At 42.8% G+C, this 15,442-nt stretch overlaps 1 protein-coding gene across 1 annotated transcript in view; it reads right to left on the bottom strand.

The window, feature by feature from the left end:
- Nucleotides 1-15,442, bottom strand: part of LOC126458136 (sialin) — a 388,874-nt gene that overhangs the window by 245,348 nt on the left and 128,084 nt on the right. The window contains exon 2 of the mRNA XM_050094978.1: nucleotides 9,205-9,260. The gene's annotated coding sequence lies outside the window, so the exon portion shown is untranslated. The remainder of the gene's footprint in view (nucleotides 1-9,204; nucleotides 9,261-15,442) is intronic.

Here is a 15,442-nt window from a genome sequence, read left to right as displayed (position 1 = left end):
ACTGTACGTGAGATAACAACTCTGTATTGTCATGAGCAAAAACATTAGTACAATGGTATTATCTAACTTATTCACGTTAGGTCATATAATGTTGGCAAACAGTTTATATTTTTTAGTTGAGATTCATTTACAACGAGAGTGTGTATTCCACACTCTACTCTCACCGACCATTTTTGGTGTTAAGGACAAAATCAGAATCTTGTGATAAAACCGGGTGACATTTTATTCTAGAAGGCACCAAAGCATAATAAATTACTATTCTATACTACAGGGGTTAGATGATCATGGACTAAAATTAGGTGTGTTGTTCAGCTGTCAGGACATAAGTGGATGGAATGATAGTAACTGGAATCAATAGGAACTAGTATCGTTAATATACGATATAATTATCTTATTTTTCCGTGTGTTAAACATAGTCCATTGCAAGTGGTTAAGTACATACACAGAAAGATACTATTACATAAGGTATTACAAATTTCACAGGATTAGCCCGCAGATGTAACAAGTAACCGCATTTGTTACCCACTGTACACAAATACCTACCGTATTATTCATGTCTGAAAGGACAGACACCACATGTATAATTACGGCGATGATGGCCAATGATCCCTTCAGTGCAGATACACACCAACCTCTGGCACTTACGGGAATCGGTGAGATGGCGTGAGTAATGAGGCTAGTGAGCAGGGGCACTACATCACTTGAGAATTTGAGTCTGACGGGAGGCGTGCTATGGTAGACCATGCGGTAGTAGTGACCACCGTGTCTGGATGGCATAGTGGTCAGCGCATCTGCCTAGTAATGTAAGATGGCAAGAACTATGCCCCTTACATGAAGTCATTAATGATCACCGAACTCAAGTTGAGCGAACAGTAGGGCTGAACAAAAATGACTGACAAGGCACAATGCATCTTGTACAGGGTATAGTATGGACATATTGGAATAATTAATGTTGGGTGATGGTATTAAAGTAATTCACGCGACGTGAAAACTTTGTGGAAACGCGTCTATTTACTGGAGGCTCTTTTATCCCAAAGAAGTATTCACAGTTGACCGCGGCCGGGCTGGGGAGCGACGAAGGGAAGCAACAATAGGCAGCTTAGGACGGCTCAAACTCTGAGAAAGTGGTAACGGGGCGCGGCCTCCAGCTGCCTTAATATGAGTGACAGTGAGAGGGTGGTTGACCCCACGCTGGTGTACCGGGAATCAGATGGAGAACTTGTACACCTGTTGATAAATGTCCGTCATCCCGTTTTCGGCGAAACACGCGAGAAAGCCGCGTGAAGCTATGGTGGAGCGGTCAACAGAGGCCAAAATATGCTTGTTTGTGACTATAACAACTTCACACTGAATTCACGGTCTGCAGAGTCTGAAGTAAATCAGGTGAAGAGCGACAGAATGAAATACGCTGGCCTCCGATGGGAACGTAGGACCAAGGAATTTGTAGTACTCTCCTGGGAGTCAGAATTCCGGAAAAATTGGTGTTTTGTGGGAATTTGTTCACTTCCCAGAGCAGGCATTGGTCAGTGCTGGGAAGCGATGCATAATTAACGAGACTTGCGCTGCAATTGGCGTAAGTGATTTTGCTGGAGGGGAAACCGAGGCGTAGAGCGGACTAGCAGAAGTCCCCGTAATGGTCTTCCATTCCCAGCTTGCCTAGAGTGCGGACGTGGCGTTCTTTACTCAGCTTGCCTGAGAGAGAGTGAGCATATCTGCAGTTTAGGACTTAGCAAATGGAACGATTGAGCTTGGAAATAGAAAGTTTTGGCTCAGCTATGTACTGAGCAAGATAGCTAGGAGTGAATAGATGAGTGCAGCCTTGCAGCACCACGAGGCCGGCCGACGTCCTCACAAGGACGATGCCCCGCCACGCAGAATTCCGTGATATTGCACCCGCTCCGGCTTGAATTAGGCCACTGATTAATTTTTTGGATTACGTCGGCAAAGTTTCCACAAGGGTTTCATGGGTCATGTATTGGGGAATTCTTCTCACACTTCGCATTATGCTTGGGTCAGTCGATAGGAATTAATTTTGATTTATCGCGCTTTACTCCACATAAACGCAATTTATTACTACTGCCTGTTAGAAGAGTCATGTAATGTGATGATTGAAGGTCAGGAGTTAAAATTAATTTTTGCTAATCGACTGCATCTGTTTTCAATCATGTAGTTGAAATCCCAAGTCACTTTCGTAATTAATTTTATGTTCAACATTTGCATCTGGTGTTCAATAGCTGAATTTAACATCCATGTACACCCCTTTTTAATTAAAAGTGATCAATTATGAAGCAATTAATGTCAACACTGCCACCACAGTTCATTCAGGAGTCACGGGGCCTTATTACTTTCTTTGCGTTATCCGATATTGCGGCAGTTTTGAACTCTCTGTTGATCTGTTAGTTAATTAACTGGGGTGAACACACGCCAAAAGCAGATAAGTGACGGGTGGGGTGTTACAGTAAGAAGAAGACGTGGATTCGAATCATGGTCTGGCACAAATTTTCAACTTGCCCCATTGATATAAATCAGTGCTCACTGGCAGCTAATGTCTTTAAGTACTTTCTGTCTTCACTCTCTTATTGTTATACAAACTTTACACCCGAAAAGTGGTAACAATACGTCGTCAATGGGGGAAGTACGAATATATAATAATGAAATGGCTTTAGGCTAAACAGGAATAGGCCATAATTACCGATCACCTGGCAGCTTACACAGTCAAAGTAATTTCATACTGACCAGCACGACACAAGTCCATATTTGGTGTCCTAATTGTACAGTGTGATAAACGCGTTAGTTGATCGAAGAAACTCTGTAGTCATGAGACTCCCTCCATCGGCCAACTCCCAACTAATTAGCATGTTTGAAATAACGCATTTTAATAGCTGACTCACGGGGTGATGTTGGAGAGGTGTAGTATCCATCTGCCCGCAGGAAGATTAAAACGTAGGCTCGTATCTTTCCATCGCCAGCTAGGATATCTGGCAATGACCGTCAACATGTGATGTACGCCGCAGGTCAAGTGAGTCTAAGATGCGGCAGACGTCAGAGTAATTTCTGCAGATGCAATGAGCAGGGCTCTCTTGGTGTGTGTACGTGCGTGTGTGTGTGTGGGGGGGGGGGGGGGGGGGAGGGGGAAGTAATTAGGACCATTACGGATGAGACATAGAACTACAAACTCTCTTCGACAGTAGCGAAGTGATGTTCTACACTTCGTGATGAAAGCTTTTTCGATCGAAGTCGCATGCTGATCAGCCACTCTTCTTCCTATTTTTGTGAGATACGGCGTCTGAGTTTATAGTGGCAGCAAGTAAATTATGGAGGCATCTTTAACCATTGTGTCATCAAATGGGTCAAATGGCTCTAAGCAGCAGGGGACTAAACATCTGAGGTCATCAGTCCCCTAGACCTAGAACTACATAAACCTAACCAACCTAAGGACATCACACAGCCATGCCCGAGGCAGGATTCGAACCTGCGACCGTGCAGCAGCGCGGTTCCGAACTGAAGCACCTAGAATCGCTCGGCCACAGCGGCCGGCCTGGGGTGCCCACATGGCTACGGGTACAGAACAATACCATGGAGGGTCCTGTGAACAGAGGCGACGAACAGATGACTTTGATTTCCAGCTGCCATCAAAGTAATGAGGCACTGGACAGGAGAGTATTTCCGAAAAGCTGAGGCTGCCTGTAATTCAGAGCTCTGTACATTGCCTCTAAGTCCACCGTGTAGAAACTGCATAGCTGCATAGATTAGATTAATACTTGTTCCATAGATCATGAATACGACCCTTCGTAATGATGTGGTACATGTCAATTTAACAAAATGTTTCTTTTTAAATGTTGGTTGGCTATCTGTCAGACTTTTAACGCTACTTGATAAGTGACCAAAGATTTTTGTAGCAGCATAATTCGCACCTTTCTGTACCAAAGTAGTGAAGATCCACCTTTCTCATAGTGCTGGAGCTATGCACATTGCTATCCCTAGTTCTAGGAAGGCAATGTTGTTCATTTATATTCTTATCGATAAATGAATGCGTAGCTGATTCTCTCATCGTTCTTGGAGCCGTGGGTACACAATGAAGTGACATAACAATGGGTTAGCGATATACACATACAGATGGCGGTAGTATCGGGTGTACAATGTATAAAAGGACAGTTGATTGGCGGAGCTGCATTTGTAAGCAGGTGATTCATCTGACAAGGTTTCCGACGTGACTATGACCGCACGACGGAAACGAACAGACTTTGAAAGGGGAATGGCAATTGGAGCTAGATGCTTGCAACATTCCATTTCGGAAATCGTTAGGGAATTAAATATTACGAGATCCACAGTGACAAGAACATGCCGCCAATACCAAATATAAGACATTACCTTTCCCCATGGACAACGCAGTTGCCGACGGCCTTCACTCAACGATTGAGAGCAACGTTGAGCTGTCAGTATTAACAGACAAGCAACACTGCGTGAAATAATCACAGAAATCAGTATGGGACTTACGACGAATATAACCATTAGGACAGTGTGAGGAGATCTGGCGGTAATGAGACAAAGCAGCAGGCGACCATTTCAGTTAGTAAGAGCTGGTAGTAGGCTCGAGTGTGGAGCGGACCTTGCGAAGCCATGGACCCAAATTGTCAACAAGGCACTCTGTAAACTGGTGGTGGCTCCACAATGGTCTGGACCGTGTTTACATAGAACGGACAGTGTCCTCTGGTCCACCTGAACCGATCATTGACTGTAAATGTGTATGTTCGGTATTTGTTCTGAAAAATAAATGGCTCTAAGCACTATGGGACTTAACATTGGAGGTCATCAGTCCCCTAGACTTCGAACTACTTAAACCTAACCAAACTAAGGACGTCACACACATCCATGCCCGAGGCAGGATTCGATCCTGCGACCGTAGCAGCAGCGCTGTTCCGGACTGAAGCGCCTAGAACCGCTCGGCCACAGCGGCCGGCTGATTGTACCGAATATTTCGCCACCGCAGCCTGCCCGAAAAACAACGATGTAATTTTTATAGATGACTACGAGCCATGTCACAGGGCCACAATTGTTCGCAATTGGTTTGAAGAACATTCTGGACCATTCGAGCGAGTGGTTCGAGCCTGACATGAGTCCGATCGAACATTTAGGGAACATAATCGTGCACAAAATCCTGGGCCGGCAACACATTCGCACTTATGGACGGCTATAGAGGCAGCATGGCTCAATATTTCTGCAGGCGACTTCCAACGTCTTGTTGAGTGAATGCCACGTGGAGCTGCTGCACTACGCCGGGCAAAAGGGAGTCCAACACGATATTAGACTTCTGTCACCTCAGTGCGCATCAGACTGTTTATTTCATATTTGGTTGAGAGCTACTTGAAGTAATTCATTTTATAGGCATCTACATTCACCTTTACATCTACCAAGCCACCACAGAGTACGTGCCAACGTTATCCTAAACACCACGTCATTCCTGTTCCATTTTCTAACTGCAATTGGAAAGAACAAATCGGCAAGCAACTCCAGATTCTCTGATTTTCTTCTCTATGGTCATTACATGACATATGTGGCAGGACGTCTCTTGGCCTTAAAGTGAGCACCTATGATGCTGAACGTCCCTCCTACAGCGTCTACCACTGGAGTATGAAGAGGGTCTCCGTAACCGCAACGCTGTCTCGCTAATTTAACGAACCGGCGACGAAACTCGCCACTCTTCTTTGGATCTACAATCCCTCCAGCCGAGGGAACCACATCGCCGAACGATATTCAGTAACTGCTCGCATGAATTACACTCCCTTGTGATTCTTCCAATAATTTCGGGAAGAGAAGAAGATTACAGTGTAATGTCCCTTCGATAACAAGGGAATTAGAGACCGAGCAAAACTTTGGAATAAGGAAGAATGGGAAAGGAAACATATGTTCGGTAATCAAAAGCGTGGAGCTATTTCGAAAGCTTCAGTGTTTATCAATAAGGCTTATCCTGTGTTGCAATCTGTGCTGAAGCTGTCGTTGCTTTCGTAGTAGTGTTCTGTCAAGGACACCATCACTCACAACATACTTCAACCCGTAGCTACAGGGACTGAAAAAAAGTATAGAAACACCGCGAAATGCGTGCTTGAACATAAATACAGATGCTGGCCAATCCTGCAAGTTGCGCTGCTGAGTTGTAGCACGAATGGAGCCTGCGCAATAACATCAATGCGTTGTAAGTATCAGTCGTAGTCCGAGAAGTGTTCTCTGTAGTTGTGAGTGCATTATGTGGGAGCTAAGTGAATTCGAACGTGGGAAAATTATTTGTGTTCATATGCTACGTACTTCCATAACCAAGGTAGCCAAAGTATTTGGTGCTTCAGTAGGTATAGTATCGAAGACTTGCACGCACACAGGGAAAACGGAAAAAACGTCGTTCGTTAAGTCACAACGCGGACGAAAATGTGTGTTGAGTGATCGTGACAGACGGTCACTGAAGAGGATTGTGACAAAAAATAAGAGGACGAGAGATGCAAAAGTTCCTGTCAGTACTAAAACAACGGGAAGGAAGCACCAGGAACGGGAAATCACAGGGCGAGCTAGAACTCCAAAACCTCTCATCAGTGATGCAAATGCCCGTACCAAGAAAACGTGGTGCTAGATGCTAAAGCTATATAACCCGGATTGTGGAGTAATGGAACAAAGTCATTTCGCCGGATGAGTCTTGCTTCACACTTTTTTCAACTTCTGGCCCAGTTTACGTCCTAAGAATGAAACGTGGCAGGGGCTAGGTGAAGATTTGGGCAGTCATGTTATTTCATGAGTCCCATGATTACTCTGCAACGTCACGCTACTGCCAAGAATTATGTGATCATTTTGGCTGATCCGATCCGTTCCATATTATAATATTTGTTCCCCAATGTTGATGCCGTATTTTGAGATGACAGGGCCCTTGTTCACACAGCGCGCATCGTTCGGGACTGGTTGCGTGATTCCGAGGATGAGCTGTCGCGTCTCTCCTGGCCACCACTTCACCAGATCTCAGTATTGTTGAGCCTTTGTGGTCTGCTTTGGCGAGAAGGGTGCGTCATCGCTATCCACCATCATCGTTACCTGAACTTACTATTATTTTGCGGGATGAAAGGTATAAGATTCCCTTGAAAATTATACATGACCTACATTTATCCCTCCCGAGATTGCTAGAAGCTGTTTTGAAATTCAACAATTTTCTTACATCGTATTAGTCATGGTAATGTGTTGCATTTTTGGCGTTTCCATATATTTACCGACCCTATTTATTTAATATTTGTTGTATAATACTACTGAAGGTTTGCCAGTGTTTCTCCCGAGTGATCGCTATCCATCACTGTTACCCGAACTTATCACTACCTTGCAGGGAAGAATGGTATAATATTCCCTCGAAAACAAGATATAAGCTGTATTTATCCATTCCGAGACTGCTGGAAGCCGTTTTGAAATTCACCGGTTTTCCTACACCGTGTTAGACATGGTAATGTGTTGCGTTTTTCGTGTTTCCATATTCTTACCCATCCCCTGTTTTTAATATGCGTTATATAATACTAATGAATGTTTGCCGTTGACTCTCCAGGTCACCATTTCCAGATGTTTGATGCTTGCTGTTTCAAGTAATCACCATTCGGTTTCCAGTTGCGTTTGCTAGTCGGAAATTTTTTCCGACATTTCTAAACTCTTCTTCATTGCTTGCAGTTACAGAGAAACAGCGTCGTGGTTACTGTTACCTCCTCTATGTCAGTTTAATCAAAAATGTCAGGACCGTTTGTTGTCAGATCTAAGTCGCCTCCAACTTGTGGGTATACAGGGTGAACCAAACTTCATCGACGTCAGGGATAACTTCTGAGTATTTTGGTGTAAAGAATCCACGACCCGCTACAGAGCAATAATGTCACTATGATTTATTCTGTTTATTACCGCAATTACCATTGTTTCTGTGTTACGCTGTGCAGCTGTTCCACTGCATTCAGTGAGTCCATACACGACATGCACCTCCGCCAGCACTTTATCAGTAAACCTACCTATACAGCTGAGTAGTACTGCTAACCTAAACTACCAATGCCGGAAAAACAAATACAAGACAGAACCGAACAGCACTGAATGATAGCCTGAAGGCTAAGAGTAAAATGGGTGCTTCTCTTGTCAACAGCATTCTGTCGACATTTGCTCTAACGTACGCTATTTTCACTGCAGTACAGATACAAAGCTGACTGGGGCAAGAAACCAAACGAAACAATACCTCTGTATCGAGCCGCCAGAGACGTGGGCCGCTGATATCGAAATACTCAGAAGACGCCTATCAACAACCTCTGAAAATTTGTCGGTGGAGTTCTGGTTCACCCTGTATATGGAAGCGGAAACTGTTTCAGTGTATAGCAAAAGAAGATATACAATCGTTTTACCTCTGCTGTATTACATTCACTGAAACGAAATTAATGGAATCAACGGGGATAAAATCAGTGAAATGCTATAACACGAAATAATATCAGAGAAGTACTGTTACGGAATCCGAAGCCAGCAATGTAATGCCACGACAAGTGAACATTTGTACGAGTCTGGGACTATAACTCTGATCTACTAATTACCTCGAACAGTCACATTGACCAACTTGGCCATTGCACCATGCCATCAAGACGGACACAAACATTCGTTCTCACTTATTTTTTTCTTCCCTTTTGCTAGTATACCACACTCCATTGTGTAATGTGAGCGTGCTGTTTATATTTGCCCGTTTTACTTCCTCACAGAAATACGTAAGGGCAAAAAGAGGAAAAAATCGTCCACTAGAACAAACCTCAGTAGCAGAATATATGCTGCTGACGATTCTGGTACTGTGCTAAAACAAGTGTAGGCATAGGAAGATAGGCATAATGGTCCGATAACAATCACAGCAATAACATAAAGCTTCTTAAAATTATTTGTGGCTGGTTGCGTTCTATCTTGATATTACTTGATATTACAAATGGTTAAACTGAAACTAACACTTCATAAACCTTAAAACAACAATCATGTACTTCTACTTAGGAGAATTTTCAATTTCTGCCGCCATTCTTTGTCAGTTCTTTCGTGAATATGTAACTGAGATTCTTTATTCCTGTAAAGAGTATGGGGTACTTATTTATATTCATCACCACACTGATTACTGCTGCGTATGTGAAACGCAGTATGAACTTTTCGTTTTAAGGTAACGCAGAGGGAGACTGGAAGACCTACCTTTCTCCACTGGTGTTAAATGCAGCGCCTCTTGCTCCTCAGCGATCGCAAACGCACTGAAATTCAAATAAAAAGCTTTGTTAATTTTGTGTTATCAGCAGGAGATAATGTTCACAATTATTACTAAGTACTATTGAACTAATGGACTTCTGTATACGACTAACGATAGAAAATTTAGGCATGTAGTAGACGCTTAAGTATCAGAAAATTTGTGTTTCTATGATTAGATGGCAACGAAATGTCACCGAGTGTGTGCAGCGGTTATCGTTTTCTACATACAATTGACAAAACATTTATCCCCACTCATATCTGTCACATCATCGCTTCAACTGCATATTTACACAATGTGTTTGATACAGCGAACGCCATACATTTACTCTCATACTGGCTTCAATATTTAGCTCACAACAGACATACAAATGTTCTCATAAGATCATTCAGTTTCTCTCCGTCGAATGGAAGTATGCCAGAATTCTTCTTTTCATTATCTAAAGATCAAATTCCGTGGCAACAAAACTACGTTCTAAACTACAATTTTTTAAGTGGAGCCGTTTAAGGCGGTCAGAAAAGATTCGAGAACTGAAAAAAATATTATCAGTAAACCTACAAAAAAGAAATTTCGTAAAGTAATGACATCCTACAGGACATAAGAAGTCTTAAGAGTCAAAAGTTCTCTCTTAATTTTTAAAAGACGTCATTTATGCTTTTAGTTGTGTGTACTGCGTCCTTCCGGAATAAAATTCTAAAATGGAGCTAGAGACGAGAATCTGAGCTGGCCTTATGCTGACCTGCATTCTTCGCGTCCATAACTTCCGCCTGACACTAAAATACCAACAGCGTGACCTTATCTTATCTTCCAGTTTTCTCAATGTGCCACTATCCGAGTCATGCTTCATGTCAACAAGAAAGAGAGAGTGAGAGAAAGAGGGAGGGAGAGAGTACTTGGAAAACTACATGCAGACAAGAAGTCAGTAGCGGTTCGTCACTATTGCTTGATAAAGTTCTCATTACAGGCTCTCAACATTAACGTATCTCTGACAAGTTTAAGTGTTTCTTCCTAGAACAACGAAATGATTAAACACTTGAGACAATCGCCATTTAGATAAATGTCAGGTAAGATCCTTATCCCACAAACAAAATGCAGAAATAGCCACATAAAATAAACACACTCAGCAAAGCTTACGACATACAAGTAATTATGTTTCCTTGCCTCCTTTACTGTTGTTGACTGACGTACCATGGAGTCTGACTACGGGTCATACATAACCACAACGAGTTCGGAATCACGACTGTGTACACGAAACGAATGGGATTCCTTGTATATTTTTGGAAATCTTTACTTGGACGCATGGAGCTGAGTGGATTTATTGGTCGTTGAGTTCATCTAGGATCGGTCCATCCACAGTTTTCCCCAACTACAAGCCGTGTTCTACGACGTCCGAATTTCCACTGTCTTAGTCCAACTTCATCTATATGTGCTAGACCGCCGTGCTCTCTACTCGTATTTCGCCTGCCGAATTCCCTTGCTTTTCCCAAATCTTATCTTTTTTTTATGAAGCTAATCCAATTATCCTGCTCTAGGAACAGCAGTATACCTGTGACTGTTTCAATTTGCGCAAAACTGAAGCTAATTTAACTCACTGATCTCCCAACCTTTCACAACGCAATAACGTAAATAGCTTCTAGATTAGGGTTAAGCATTATCCATCTTTATGGTCGGAAATTTCGGATAGCACCCGCTTCAAATTGGTGATGTCTGCGTAACATGCCAGTCTTAATTCCTGCAGCTTGTAGCGCTTCATCCCGTCTAGTAACATCAACATTACTAAGATTACCTCGCTACTTGTATGTTATTGCATTCATATTGGTACTATCAACAACCATCAATGACATCGCTATGAAAACGTTTCTTTTTTTAGTAGTCAGTCCTGTATGCTATTCTCCATCTCTTTCTATTTTATTCCAATCTTTCCATCGACACACAACTACTACAGTGAGTTCCCTATAATTCTATAGAGCTTCATCTCAACCGCTTCGATTCTCTTCTGGTTTTCTGTCTTTGATTCATATCACTCTATGTAGTGCTCCAAACGTAAATCCTCAGAAATTTCCTCCTCAAAACAACGCCTATATTTGATACTGCTAAACTTTTTTGGCGAAGTGTGTCTTCTTTGCTTGTGCTAGTATGCGTCTTTAGTATTCCCTGTGCAATTTTGCTTCCAATGTGGCAGAATTCTTCACTTCGTGTACTTCGTGGTTCCGTTAAACAGATCCTGCAACCTTGACTCACTTTCCACGAGAATAGCAATACAATGTCATCAATGAATTTTATCATACGTACTCTTTCTCTCGAATTTTCATCCCACTCCTAAATCTTTCTTTTATTTCTGTCATTGCTTCTTCACTTTACAGATTGAGAATCAACGGAGAAAACTTCATCTCTGTCTTATACTCTTTCTAATCCGAATACTTCATTCTTGGTCTTCAGTTCTTATTTTTCCTTCATGGTTCCTGTACAAATAGGTACGCATGCGACAGCATACGCTGCCAGTATGTTCCAAAAGACCGCGCATAAAAACGGGTTACAGGGGTTCATACGTCAGGCTCTATTGGTGATAGAAAGGTAGGGTCAAGGGTTTTGGAAAACCCTTGGGCTAGGAGGTATTTGGATACCTAACAGAAGGTTCATCTTACAGTAACTATTCTACAGTAGCAGGTCAAAGTTCGAATATTACACACTTCCTCCAGCTTAGGCAAATGAACCAAATCGGGTGTTTTCTTTTTGCATTAGGTATAGTCTGCGGTGATCCTTAAGGGGTGTATGGTGGCACTATTCAGTTCATAGTGGGTTCCTGCGAAAACCCGAGAAAAGCGTTTTTCACCGTTTCTTCGTCGTCAGCAGCGGATAACTGAATAACTAACCACTGAAAAGTTCCAAAATTTTAACAGTATGTTTTCTAGGCATTTATCTAGAAGTGCCATGTTCCGTTTTCAAAAATCTTTATCTGTTATTGAGTAACACCCCAAAAACATCGTTTCTGGGTACCAAAATCAAGCCGCGGATTCCCATACAGCTATGCGCAGCAAATGGTTGTTCTTACATTTTCTGTTGTTGTTCATCTTACCCGCTATACATCAGGACAGAAATGCTTACCATCCTTCCACTTCACTTCACTGACTGCGCCGTTGCATTTCTCTTTTCAGATTTTCTAGCTTCACTACCACGTCCAAATTTATGAAATTCCACGCTCCGACTCATATACTGTGACCTTCACGACGGCATTCAAGTTTTCGGGGCGTTTTGATTAGTAGTCAAAGACACTAACCATGGAACACGGCGTCCGTTAAGTATTAAAGGAAACTTTATTACTAACCCCAGTTTGCAGAATTCATGTAGGAAATACTGTGCTTGGCGGTGAAATGACACAAATTTTTGGAAGGGTAAGTGAGGAATTATAGGAAGTGTTGTACATGGGCACTGCGAATTCGATAGCTCGTGTATAAGAACAACAAATCTCTACGCACGGAAAAAGTTGGGCTGATAGTTGACTCTTGGAGCACTTTTGCACCCGTCGATGGTGGGCTATTATTATTGTTATTGTGGTCTTCAGTCCTGAGACTGGTTTGATGCAGCTCTCCATGCTAATCTATCCTGTGCAAGCTCCTTCATCTCCCAGTACCTACTGCAACCTACATCCTTCTGAATCTGCTTAGTGTATTCATCTCTTGGTCTCCCTCTACGATTTTTACCCTCCACGCTGCCCTCCAATGCTAAATTTGTGATCCCTTGATGCCTCAGGACATGTCCTACCAACCGATTCCTTCTTCAAGTCAAGTTGTGCTGTAAACTTCTCTTCACCCCAATCCTATTCAATACCTCCTTATTAGTTACGTGATCTATCCACCTAATCTTCAACATTCTTCTGTAGCACCACATTTCGAAAGCTTCTATTCTCTTCTTGTCCAAACTATTTATTGTCCAAGTTTCACTTCCATACATGGCTACACTCCATACAAATACTTTCAGAAACGACTTCCTGACACTTAAACCTATATTCGATGTTAACAAATTTCTCTTCTTCAGAAACGCTTTCCTTGCCATTGCCAGTCTACATTTTATGTCCTCTCTACTTCGACCATCATCAGTTAATTTGCTCCCCAAATAGCAAAACTCCTTTACTACTTTAAGTGGTTCAATCCCGCGTCCGGCCATCCTGATTTAGGTTTTCCGTGATTTCCCTAAATCACTCCAGGCAAATGCCGGGATGGTTCCTCTGAAAGGGCACGGCCGACTTCCTTCCCCATCCTTCCCTAATCCGATGAGACCGATAACCACGCTGTCTGGTCTCCTTCCCCAAACAACCAACCAACCAACTACTTTAAGTGTCTCATTTCCTAATCTAATTCCCTCAGCATCACCCGACTTAATTCGACTACATTCCATTATCCTCGTTTTGCTTTTGTTGATGTTCATCTTATATCCTCCTTTCAAGACACTGTCCATTCCATTCAACTGCTCTTCCAAGTCTTTTGCTGTCTCTGACAGAATTACAATGTCATCAGCGAACCTCAAAGTTTTTATTTCTTCTCCATTGATTTTAATACCTACTCCGAATTTTTCTTTTGTTTCCTTTACTGCTTGCTCAATATACAGATTGAATAACATCGGGGAGAGGCTACAACCCTGTCTTACTCCCTTCCCAACCACTGCTTCCCTTTCATGTCCCTCGACTCTTATAACTGCCATCTGGTTTCTGTACAAACTGTAAATAGCCTTTCGCTCCCTGTACTTTACCCCTGCCACCTTTAGAATTTGAAAGAGAGTATTCCAGTCAACATTGTCAAAAGCTTTCTCTAAGTCTACAAATGTTAGAAATGTAGGTTTGCCTTTCCTTAATCTTTCTTCTAAGATAAGTCGTAAGGTTAGTATTGCCTCACGTGTTCCAACATTTCTACGGAATCCAAACTGATCTTCCCCGAGGTCGGCTTCTACCAGTTTTTCCATTCGTCTGTACATAATTCGCGTTGGTATTTTGCTGCTGTGACTTATTAAACTGATAGTTCGATAATTTTCACATCTGTCAACACCTGCTTTCTTTGGGATTGGAATTATTATATTCTTCTTGAAGTCTGAGGGTATTTCGCCTGCCTCGTACATCTTGCTCACCAGATAGTAGAGTTTTGTGAGGACTGGCTCTCCCAAGGCCGTCAGTAGTTCCAATGGATTGTTGTCTACTCACGGGGCCTTGTTTGGACTTAGGTCTTTCAGTGCTCTGTCAAACTCTTCACGCAGTATCGTATCTCCCATTTCATCTTCATCTACATCCTCTTCCATTTCCATAATATTGTTCTCAAGTACATCGCCCTTGTATAGACCCTCTGTATACTCCTTCCACCTTTCTGCTTTCCCCTCTTTGCTTAGAACTGGGTTTCCATCTGAGCGCTTGATATTCATACAAGTGGCCCTCTTTTCTCCAAAGGTCTCTTTAATTTTTCTGTAGGCAGTATCTATCTTACCCCTGGTGAGATAAGCCTCTACATCCTTACATTTGTCCTCTAGCCATCCTTGCTTCGTCATTTAGCACTTCCTGTCGATCTCATTTTTGAGACGTTTGTATTCCTTTTTGCCTGCTTCATTTACTGCATGGTGGGCTATACGACGTCTAAAACCACATGAGGCGCTGCTCATCGCTTGCCAACTGGACAGTGTTCAAGCAAGTGACGAAGGTAACTCGGGTGGGGTATGTTAACTAGGAATTAAACGGAGCAAGTACGTACGTGTCTCATCGTCTCTCACAGGAGAATGTTTCAGATAACTACTGCCCAGTCACGTGCATCTCTTTGGTCGCCTGCAAAACCCCGCAGACAATGCATCAACCTATCGCTTCTGAGTCGTTTCCCAATGGTTGAAGGAATCCTCTACGGGCGTGAGGGTACTCCTGTGGTCCCTCAGGTCACCCGACCACAATCATATTGAGCCACCAGTGCACATGTGATACTGGCAGAAGTCACAGCAAATACATTACGTACCCGGACGTAAACGTCCCTTTTAGCACTTGCAACAAATCTGGCACAAGCGACGAACAAACAGGCTGGCGTTAAGCAGGGCGGTAAGCTGTTTACGACAGCGCCGGCGGTCTCGATACATACGCCAAGAGCATCATCGGGCGAAAACACATCTCAAGGTGGACCAGAGTCAACAGCTGACGATGTGCATAAACAATTTCACAGGCAGAGG

Source organism: Schistocerca serialis, chromosome 2, assembly GCF_023864345.2.
Source record: "Schistocerca serialis cubense isolate TAMUIC-IGC-003099 chromosome 2, iqSchSeri2.2, whole genome shotgun sequence".
In the NCBI taxonomy this organism is placed as follows: Eukaryota; Metazoa; Arthropoda; class Insecta; order Orthoptera; family Acrididae; genus Schistocerca; species Schistocerca serialis.
The sequence above is the reverse complement of the archived record's forward strand: the minus strand, read 5'-3'. Positions and strand labels throughout refer to the sequence as shown.